This window comes from Micropterus dolomieu, linkage group LG18 (genome assembly GCF_021292245.1).
Source record: "Micropterus dolomieu isolate WLL.071019.BEF.003 ecotype Adirondacks linkage group LG18, ASM2129224v1, whole genome shotgun sequence".
Lineage (NCBI taxonomy): Eukaryota > Metazoa > Chordata > Actinopteri > Centrarchiformes > Centrarchidae > Micropterus > Micropterus dolomieu.
Window position 1 is genome coordinate 22,983,338 of NC_060167.1, and position 9,030 is coordinate 22,992,367.

The following is a 9,030-nucleotide window of genomic DNA, read 5'->3' on the forward strand; positions in this document are numbered from 1 at the left end:
GACAATTTAGAGAGAATGAGGTTTTTAGAGCCCTATGAAATATTAACTAAGCCGATGAATGTATAAGCTTTGAAGCAGTAATATCCGTCTCTGACTCTCATGATACATGATATCATGTTCTTGTTCTGTATCATCCTCTCCTGGTTTTTATTAAAGCTCAGGTTTGTAGGAAGAAACAGTTTGATCTCTTTTTTTGGTTTGTACAATACTAAATTTTATCTGAAAAAAACAACAACTTTTTGATCGCTTGTTTCATCTCCTCTCTTGTCCTTGACTCCGATATCCTTCCTTCTCTTCTCTGACCTTTAGGTGTCTGTGCTGTGGAGATATGATTCATATAAAGGCTTTACAGCAACAACATACTGGAAGATCTGAAGACCAGAGGGATACAGGGTTAAGTCTCATGTGGGACATGGCTGTTGTTGTTAACACAAAGGTCTGCTGACCCAACCCCGTCAATAAGCCAGAGCAAGAGAAAAACTGGAGTCAAATGCTGGAGCACACAATAATAGAGGATGTTTTTTTCCAGGTGAGTAAAACTTTGTATGTCTATATAATAATATTATAAAATTAAAATCCCAAGAACAGCCTTGAAAGTCAAGACAAGTCAATTCTATTTACAGAGTTTTACAATCTGTACAACAAACAATATCCTGAGAGCCAGGGGGAAAAGGAAGAAACCTCGGGAAGAGCAACAGAGGAACGATCCTTCTTCCAGGACAGACAATATGTATTAGCCTTAAAATAGATGTCACATTTACAGTTTACACAGAAATAACAACAACAACAACTCCACACTATTTGGTAAATTAAGTGCAAACATACTCGAAGAAAATGGATCAGCGAATTAATTTTTCGGGTGCTGTTAAGCACTTGGACCACAAATCCTTCTCTGAACCATGGAGACCTGGAAAGACGATAGACTACACACATAGGCCAGAAGAGGCAAGACACAAGGGTGCTATTCACACAGGTGGGAAAAGCAAGATATTTCATTTAATTTCAAGACAGGTTTTTAAAACTTGACAGAATAGCTACATGTGAAGAATGTCAGATCAAAAGGGGTCAACGGGACAGACAGAACAATTTACTGTACATCAAAAAAGGGCATATAGTTGATATACATTAATAGAAAAAAGAATATTTGAAATGGCATTTGTATATATACATATATGCCTCTATATACTTGGAATATTGATTTCTGTATAGATCTCTGTATACAGTACGTATATTGGTATGTATTTAGGAAGTGTTGATATATCTGAGAATACAAGGGACTCAAAACATTCAAGGAATTGTAGTTTTGTTTCATTTGTTTTTTGTTTGTTTTTTTGCTGATGTTGTTGTTGTGGTGAAGGTGTTTTATGTCACATCATTAGTTTGTCAATAAATCTGAAGGTTCTCTCACCAGCTTTTCCCAGAGCTTTCAACTGCATCTCATGGTCTTCCGAAGCAGATGGCGTTTTCTTAACCGTCATTACGACCCAGGTATGAAACTTTGGTGGCATGATAACATGTGGATGCATGATTGTGATAATTTAATTATGGTTACTTAGCACAGTAATGCATTACCGTAAACTTAATAAAAAATGTACCATTTACTTCCTCTGAAATTGTCTTGACATGGGCGTAGTTTAGCTCACCTGGTATAGTGCATGCCCCATGTACAAGGCTGAGCCCTTACTGCAGCGGCCCAGGGTTTGAATCTGACCTGCGGCCCTTTGCCCTGTGTGTGTCGCCCCCATCTCTCTCTCTCCCTTGTTTCCCATCTCCATCCACTGTCCTATCAAAAAGTGTTTAAAACATTTTTTTCATTAAATTGTCTTGACATAGCAGCTGGTGGGAATTTCATGTCTTACTGACGCTTCCCAGCATTACAGTTTGAACTCAGGTCTCTGCAGGCCAACAGGCTACTGTGTTCCACTGGATTTATGGTCATTAAAAACAGGTTCTACTTGTTGGAATGAACTGATACTCTCTGGTTTTCCAGACAGCAGCACAATTAGATAGATAAGGCTGGACAGAGTGATTTAACAGCAGGTCAGTCACTCTCTCTGTTTAGAACAGTCAAGAAAACCAATCAGGGCATGAGCAGAGAGTCAGCATGTGATCAAAGAGGTTACCATGGTATTAACCAGCCTATTCAAGGTGGAGGTGCAACACGGCGAGTCACAAATACAAGCAAAGTAAGAGGCTGTGGAAAAGGGCTTGACCTGACCTGCAATCTCACAGGTCAGAGAGTGAGCGAGAAGGAGAGAGCGAGAACCTGCGAAGGACGGAGAACGCATAGGCAGCGAAGGTAAAGTGACTGAATAAAGTAAAGTAAAGTGGCACTGTTATAACACTGCACAATCTCTTCTGGTGAATACCCACTGCAGCTTGTTAATCAGCAAGCATTGTGACCTTCGACATTCTGAAACAATTTATGTGACTCTGTGGCAAACCTTATCAGCAGAGCAATAACGTGGGCTAATGCACAGCAGAGTACAGGGCAGATAGATTTTTAAAAAATATAGTAAATTCTCATTACATTATTCATTTTCCTTGACATGTCATTTTTCTTGACATGTCAGAGAACACAGATATATGTTTTTGAATGTGCAGAAGGTTTTGTGCGTGAGCAGAAAACTTGCTGAAACACAGGAGCTATTAAAATCCAGGAATAAATTAATTAATTAATGTAACATTAATGTGCTCCGTGCACATTTCAAGAGGTTATTTCACCAAACAAAAGACACAACATGCGTTGACTCAGCAGGGTTTATATTAAATGAGAAAAGTTGATCAACAGGAGAAACATATCTGAAAGCAATACAAAATGCCTGAAAGCCTTACTATATTATATTCTATCATATTTTATATTTTGAATATTGTGTTTCCGTTTATATAACTAAAGACATTTCCACCATAAATTGTTGCAGAGAATGCAGAAATTTGTGTCGAAGATGTTACCAGAATGCAGAAAAATTAAATGTTTAATGCTCAAATTTTAGCTTTACTTGTTAACAGTTACTTTAACCACAACCACAAAGATATTTTAACCACAAAGATATTTGTTCATCACGAAACATTAAATCACAGAGAGTTGAGACAGAGCATCAATAAAGAGAATAAAGCCAGACTTATCTCCGCACATTGTGTAAGCGCTGTGCCAGCTAGTTCCTGTCCTTCTGCAGGCTTCCAGAAGTTGGCCAATCAGAGGAAAGTGGGCTTTTAGAGATAGGAGCATTAAAGAGACAGGATGTAAAACTAAGTGCTAAGACGGAGGGTGAATGAAGATGCTGAAGCAATGGACAGAATGACAAAAATAATTTTTTTGAACATTAAATCATGTAAACATTTTCTAGACACCCAAAATAAAAGTATGAACCTGAAAATGGGACATTTCACTTCAGAAAATTGCAGGTCCTTCAGGCTTTTAGGTTTTAGCTAACTGATTGGTTTCATCTGGTGTGACTGATAGATTTAATTGGGTCCCATCCAGGGGTGTACAGGTAATCTGGCATACCAGGCAAATGCCCAGTGGGCGGACACACCTTGGGCCAGGTGTAACGTAAATCATTTATTTATTTAACTGTTTAAAAAATGGACTAACAATCAGCCCATAAAGAACAGACATTGGGTAATTTTCTATACTGTTTCTTACTGGCCCCTACTCCCTCCCCCTCTGCCCTGTCTGTTTCTTGCGTTGCGGGTCAAAAAGAAAATGCTTCCGCCAAATGCGTGAAAATAACAGACATGTTTGCTAGCGGGGCTGCAGTAATTTCAACATCAGCTGCAGTACCCAACATAGTGCAAGCACAGGCCCCTGAAGGAGTAAGGGAGAGCCGTGGCTACTGCCAGGATAGAAGAGGAGGAGGCGTGTGACAACAAAGCAGAGTGAGAGGGCCGAGGGAGAGAGCAGGAGGAGAGTAGAGGTGAAGCGGTAAGCATGGAGCAGCTCAACCTGTAGGGAGAGAGCAAGGAGATAGGGTCATAGGTGAAATTTACACTGGAGACGCTGGGGACATGTGAGCACCACTTTTTGAAATGGCAGATGTTGTCCCCATCACTTTTTGAAAGCATTTGTTAAAAATGTTTTAAAAAACAACTTATTAACTAATTAACTTATTAACAAATGAAAATGCTTTGAGAAAGGTTTAGTTGCACAATAAGAAAACCTTCAATGCAATGTAAATATAGAAGAAACACCTCCGTTTTCCAAAAAAAGTAACTTAAGCTTAAGTGCCCTTGGGTAGACTGTGTGCTATGCTGTGGTGACAATGATGATTATTAAGATTCAATAACGCTTTCACAAAGTGAGACTGTCACCTACTGCTGGTGATCACTCACTGTCACACAGAGCTGCGTAAGATATTAGACATAGTTTTTGTAGCTACCATTGTTTCTGCAGTCTTAATTTTGGCTAACTGTCCTAATGGCTGGGGTGAGGTTGTTTTGTCAGCATCATGTTGGCTAATCCCACGCTGCTGTGAAAATGACTTGGAGGCAACTTGTAGTTGAGCACGAGTTGTGTACTCCATAGCCACCTCTGATCACCATAGTCAGTAAATGAGTGCAAATGAGTACACTGATTCACTTGCACTGGTACACATACACTTATCCACGGCACATACCACTCAGCTGGTTTGGAGGAATATTATAGTAGGTACACATGTCATATATGGAAGGATGGTGTATTGGTGAAGGGTGATTTTTTTGTCCCAGCCTAGCCCTGGTTGCATAACAATGAAAGTTTATGGAGTTTTTCCTAATATCTTTGCCTAAAGGAAGCATATATAAGGTGAATATGATTGGTCCAAGCACTGACCCTTGTTGAACTCCTTGACTAACTTTAGCTTACATGGAGGATTCATTGTTAACATGTCCAAACTGAGATCGATCTGATAAAAAGGACTTAAACCAGCTTGGCTACTTTAATGCCAATTAAATGTTCCTGTCTCTGTAATAGGAACCTGATGGTCAGCAGCACTAAGATCTAACAAGACAAGTACAGACACAAGTCCTTAGTCTAATGCAATTAGAGGGTAATTTGTAATATTCACTGTGCTATGATGAACTATAAATCTTGACTGAAGATCCCTAAATAAAATATTGCTATGTAGAAAGTCACACAACTGTTTGCCAACTGCTTCCTCAGGGAGTTAAGAGAGAAAGGAAAGGTTACGAATAGGTCTATAGTTGTCTAAAACTCCTAGATCAGGAGGTGATGAATTTTATCTCTAATAATTAGAATTTTATCATTAAAGAAAGTTGTAAAATGATGTCCTACCAATATGGGCAGAGGATCAGAAAACACTTATATGGGCCACTTGGGAAAGAATGACAACATATTTTGTCAAGACTGAAAGTTTATTCTTGAGGGCCCATTTAGTAGCTGTTGATCTTCCTCAAATTTTGTCTGTTCAGTGTTAGGAGTTCAGTTTAAGGTTAACAGTAGAATTGGGGTTGGGTTTTAGTCATGGTTAAGTGTTCAGGATAGTTTAAGCCCGGGGTCAAATGCTGCTGTGGACAATCCTCGTAAGTATAGGTGGGAGAAGTGCGTAAGTGTATGAATACCCCGCCTCTCGTACATCAACTCTCTGTCTGTGTGCAGATCTGATTATGGGCCTTGATTGCGAGTGACAGTGTGCAGATTGAGTTGCCCAGCCTCTCTAATTCTCTCTATTAATGAGTTGCGCTCCACACTGCTGCCCCGGACCCCATCTATTAATCACAATTTGTCATCTGTCTTGTGCTCTCCACACCCACTCTCCCCTCTCCCCCCTCCTCCCCTCCAAATGACACTATCCCTCCTCTACCTGTCCCTTTCCTCCCAGCTGCTGATTCCATCTCATCCCTTTATCTCCTCCTGACTTACTTCTCAATAGATTCTCCACACAACACTCGTCTCTCAATTTGCTGTCTTTCTGTGTGTTGTTCTGTGCTCTGCACCTGTTTCCTTTCCTGACGTTTTTACTTGCATCTCCATCTTCAGCTCTTGCATCCCCCCCCTCCCCCTTTTGCACTTGTGTCTTGCTCTCCTTCTACAGCATGGTCAAGCATACTGAGTGGGTTTTCCTCCTGAAATCCACATTTTAATTCTGCCAGCACTCCAAGGTTAAGTAAGTCCTCTCACATTGGTAAATAATGATTTATCACTCCAATTCATATCTGCGTTGGTACTCTGTAATTAGATATTTTGCCACAGACATGTGGCTTTTTGACAAAATTAAAAAATACTGAACAGCTTATTTAAAAGTCACCTCTTAACTTCCCTCTTCTCTGTCTTCTTCAGACGCTTCAGTTATGTTTGTGATTCTATGCTGTCAAAAGTTTGTAGTTTTGATGGTACTTGGTTTGAAAGCATGACTAACACAGTGTGTGAAAACTAGCAGTTGCAGTACAGTTATGGTACGGTATAGGATGAATGAAATTCTTAAAAGTAACATGTACAGTTCATTACTCTTGCATCAAAAGTAGCTACTGAATCCCTGCTGAGCAACCGTGTCAGAAATCTTCCACCCCATACTGAACGTTAATTAAAGCTCCTGTCTGTCCCAACAACCTGCTGCTCCCGACAGGAAATCTGTGTTCTGCATTTCTCCAACATGGGAAACACAGAGCGAGACCGCACTGGGTGAACGACACACACATACACATGCACACACACACACACACACACACACACACACACACACACACAGAAGTGGAACAGATGTGAAGCAATATTGTAAATGGCATGTATTGAAACTGATAGTGTAACATTTTTATACACACAAGAGTAAGTTTTGTTTCTGCTGACAACTAAAATAATAGTTGTGTTTGGTAAATCCTCTGGTCCACAGGAAGGAAAATAGAGTTTAAATTTTTTGAAGAAAACAACAAGGACTCATGAGTTGCTGCTGATGAGCATTACATTCAAACATGTCCTTTAATTAAAACCCTGAAGTAGATCTGACAATCTGAATTCTTTACAATTTCTGAAAATCAAAAAAGAGAAATGCATGAAACTATTAAAAGGTTTGATCCAGACATCAAGCCTTTTTGTTTAAATGTCATTTGTTTATTTCTGTCTGAAATAGTGCCTAAATTAGTCCCCCAAAAACGATAAGATGATCAAATAATTCCTGCTTGATTAATTATGAAAATCGTTGTTGTATTGTAGGCATTACTGCACTACAACTTATGACAGTAATTACAAACAGTGTTGGCAAGAAATTAAACACCAATTGTTTCTCAGAAAAGTAAGTCAGTGCTGTTAATTAGGATTCAGTTTGAAAGACAGTGTCACTGAAGGTATGTTGAGATGTGTGTGCAATGTATGTGTTAGCAGGTTCGACACATTAGAGAGCACAGCTTACTGTGAGGAGGCTATGAGTTGAAAACATTAAGTTGATCTGTGCAATGACAAGACACAAAATGTACTAGTGGGAGTGCATTGTGTGTTCATGTTCATATTTGTATTTGAATAAGGCATTTTTGCATCCCTGATAACAACAGACACTTAAGATTCATCAGCAAGTGAAGATTGATGAAAAGTGACACCCACATACTGACTGTCATTTCAACTGATGACTGGGATGTGCAAAACCAACCCAACAGTATAATCAGTAGGCTATAAGCTGTATGTGGGTGATTTCAACATTTTGACCCAGGAAAGCACACACTGAACATTTGACCTGAGGAAAAACATTTCTAAGAACATAAAACCATTTGAAAGGTCTCGTTAATGTGTCATATTAAGAGGTTATTGAGCTGGGGAACATTGGACCCTGAGAACATAGATACGCTCCCAGCTAAAGACTCTCAGTCAGGGTCACATTCCTGCACAGAACATTGACTTGCTACGTAATTTCAGATAAGCCAACTGCACACCCAACCATGCACTGTATTACACCCAGTAGATGTAGATATTTGTAATACGATGGCCAGAGGTGATATGGTGGAATTTAATCAGATTTTTTTTTGTGAGAGCCTGTCAGGAGATGCAACCATCTGTCACCAAAGATAGCAGCTGTGACAGTCGTCAACAGATCATTTAAACCCACCAAATTGCCCGGACACCTAGCCACACTCTTGTTCCCACACACAAAAAAAAAGAAGAAAAAGTTTGTGAATAATTCAGCGGCGGTGATCCTCTCGCTTCTCAGAGGTCACGGCCTTTCTAAATGATGACAGGAGATGGCTCTGGCAACTCTGTCCAGTGGCTCCAAGCATGTCTTATTCCCTGGGACTGAGTGACAAACCTGGGCTCGTCTGGGACCCTTGTCTTTCTCTGTACTGTAGATATCTCACACGTCTTTCTTTTACAGTTTACAAACACTCCTTTCCGTGGACTGTGAATCTAGCACAAATAAAATCAGTCCAGAGGAGTGGAGTTCAACACAGACCAGGATGCAGAAGAGAAAAAAAAGAAGAAAAAGAAATGGAACACAGCAACCCGTGACGAAGGACAGAAAGACAGCTGAGGTGGAAGAGAGAGCGAGGGATCATCCAGTAGGGATGACAGGGGCAACAGAGAGAGGAGAGAAAAGGAGGGAGAGATTGTGATGCGAGACATCGATGACCTTCTTTTAGCTCTTAAACCATGCTGTTCATGCCATCGCATCACTCAGAGACAAGAACACCTCCTATACCCTGCTGCTGCGACATGAACATGACAGGGGCTGTCTGATATACTGGACAATGCTCTCTAATACAAAGACACACATACATACATACACTCACACACAATTTTCCTTTGTGCAATTTCATTTACAGTAAAACAGGCTCATGCATGCTGTAACATATGGCTGAGAGATTCCTTAAATCTTGATGCATATGTTGACCGATCTTACTTTAATCGGCATATAGATTTTCAACACGTGCACTTCAACAAATACTCCTGCTGGCATACAGCAGCTTTAATCCACTGTATTTATTTGGTTTTTGTATCTACATCAGACACACAAAACACAATCAGGAAGCAGAATATATATGTAAGAATAAATGTATAACTGAGTTAGTCATAAACCAATTGTTTTTAAACTTTGAATCCTTTTTGGGGTT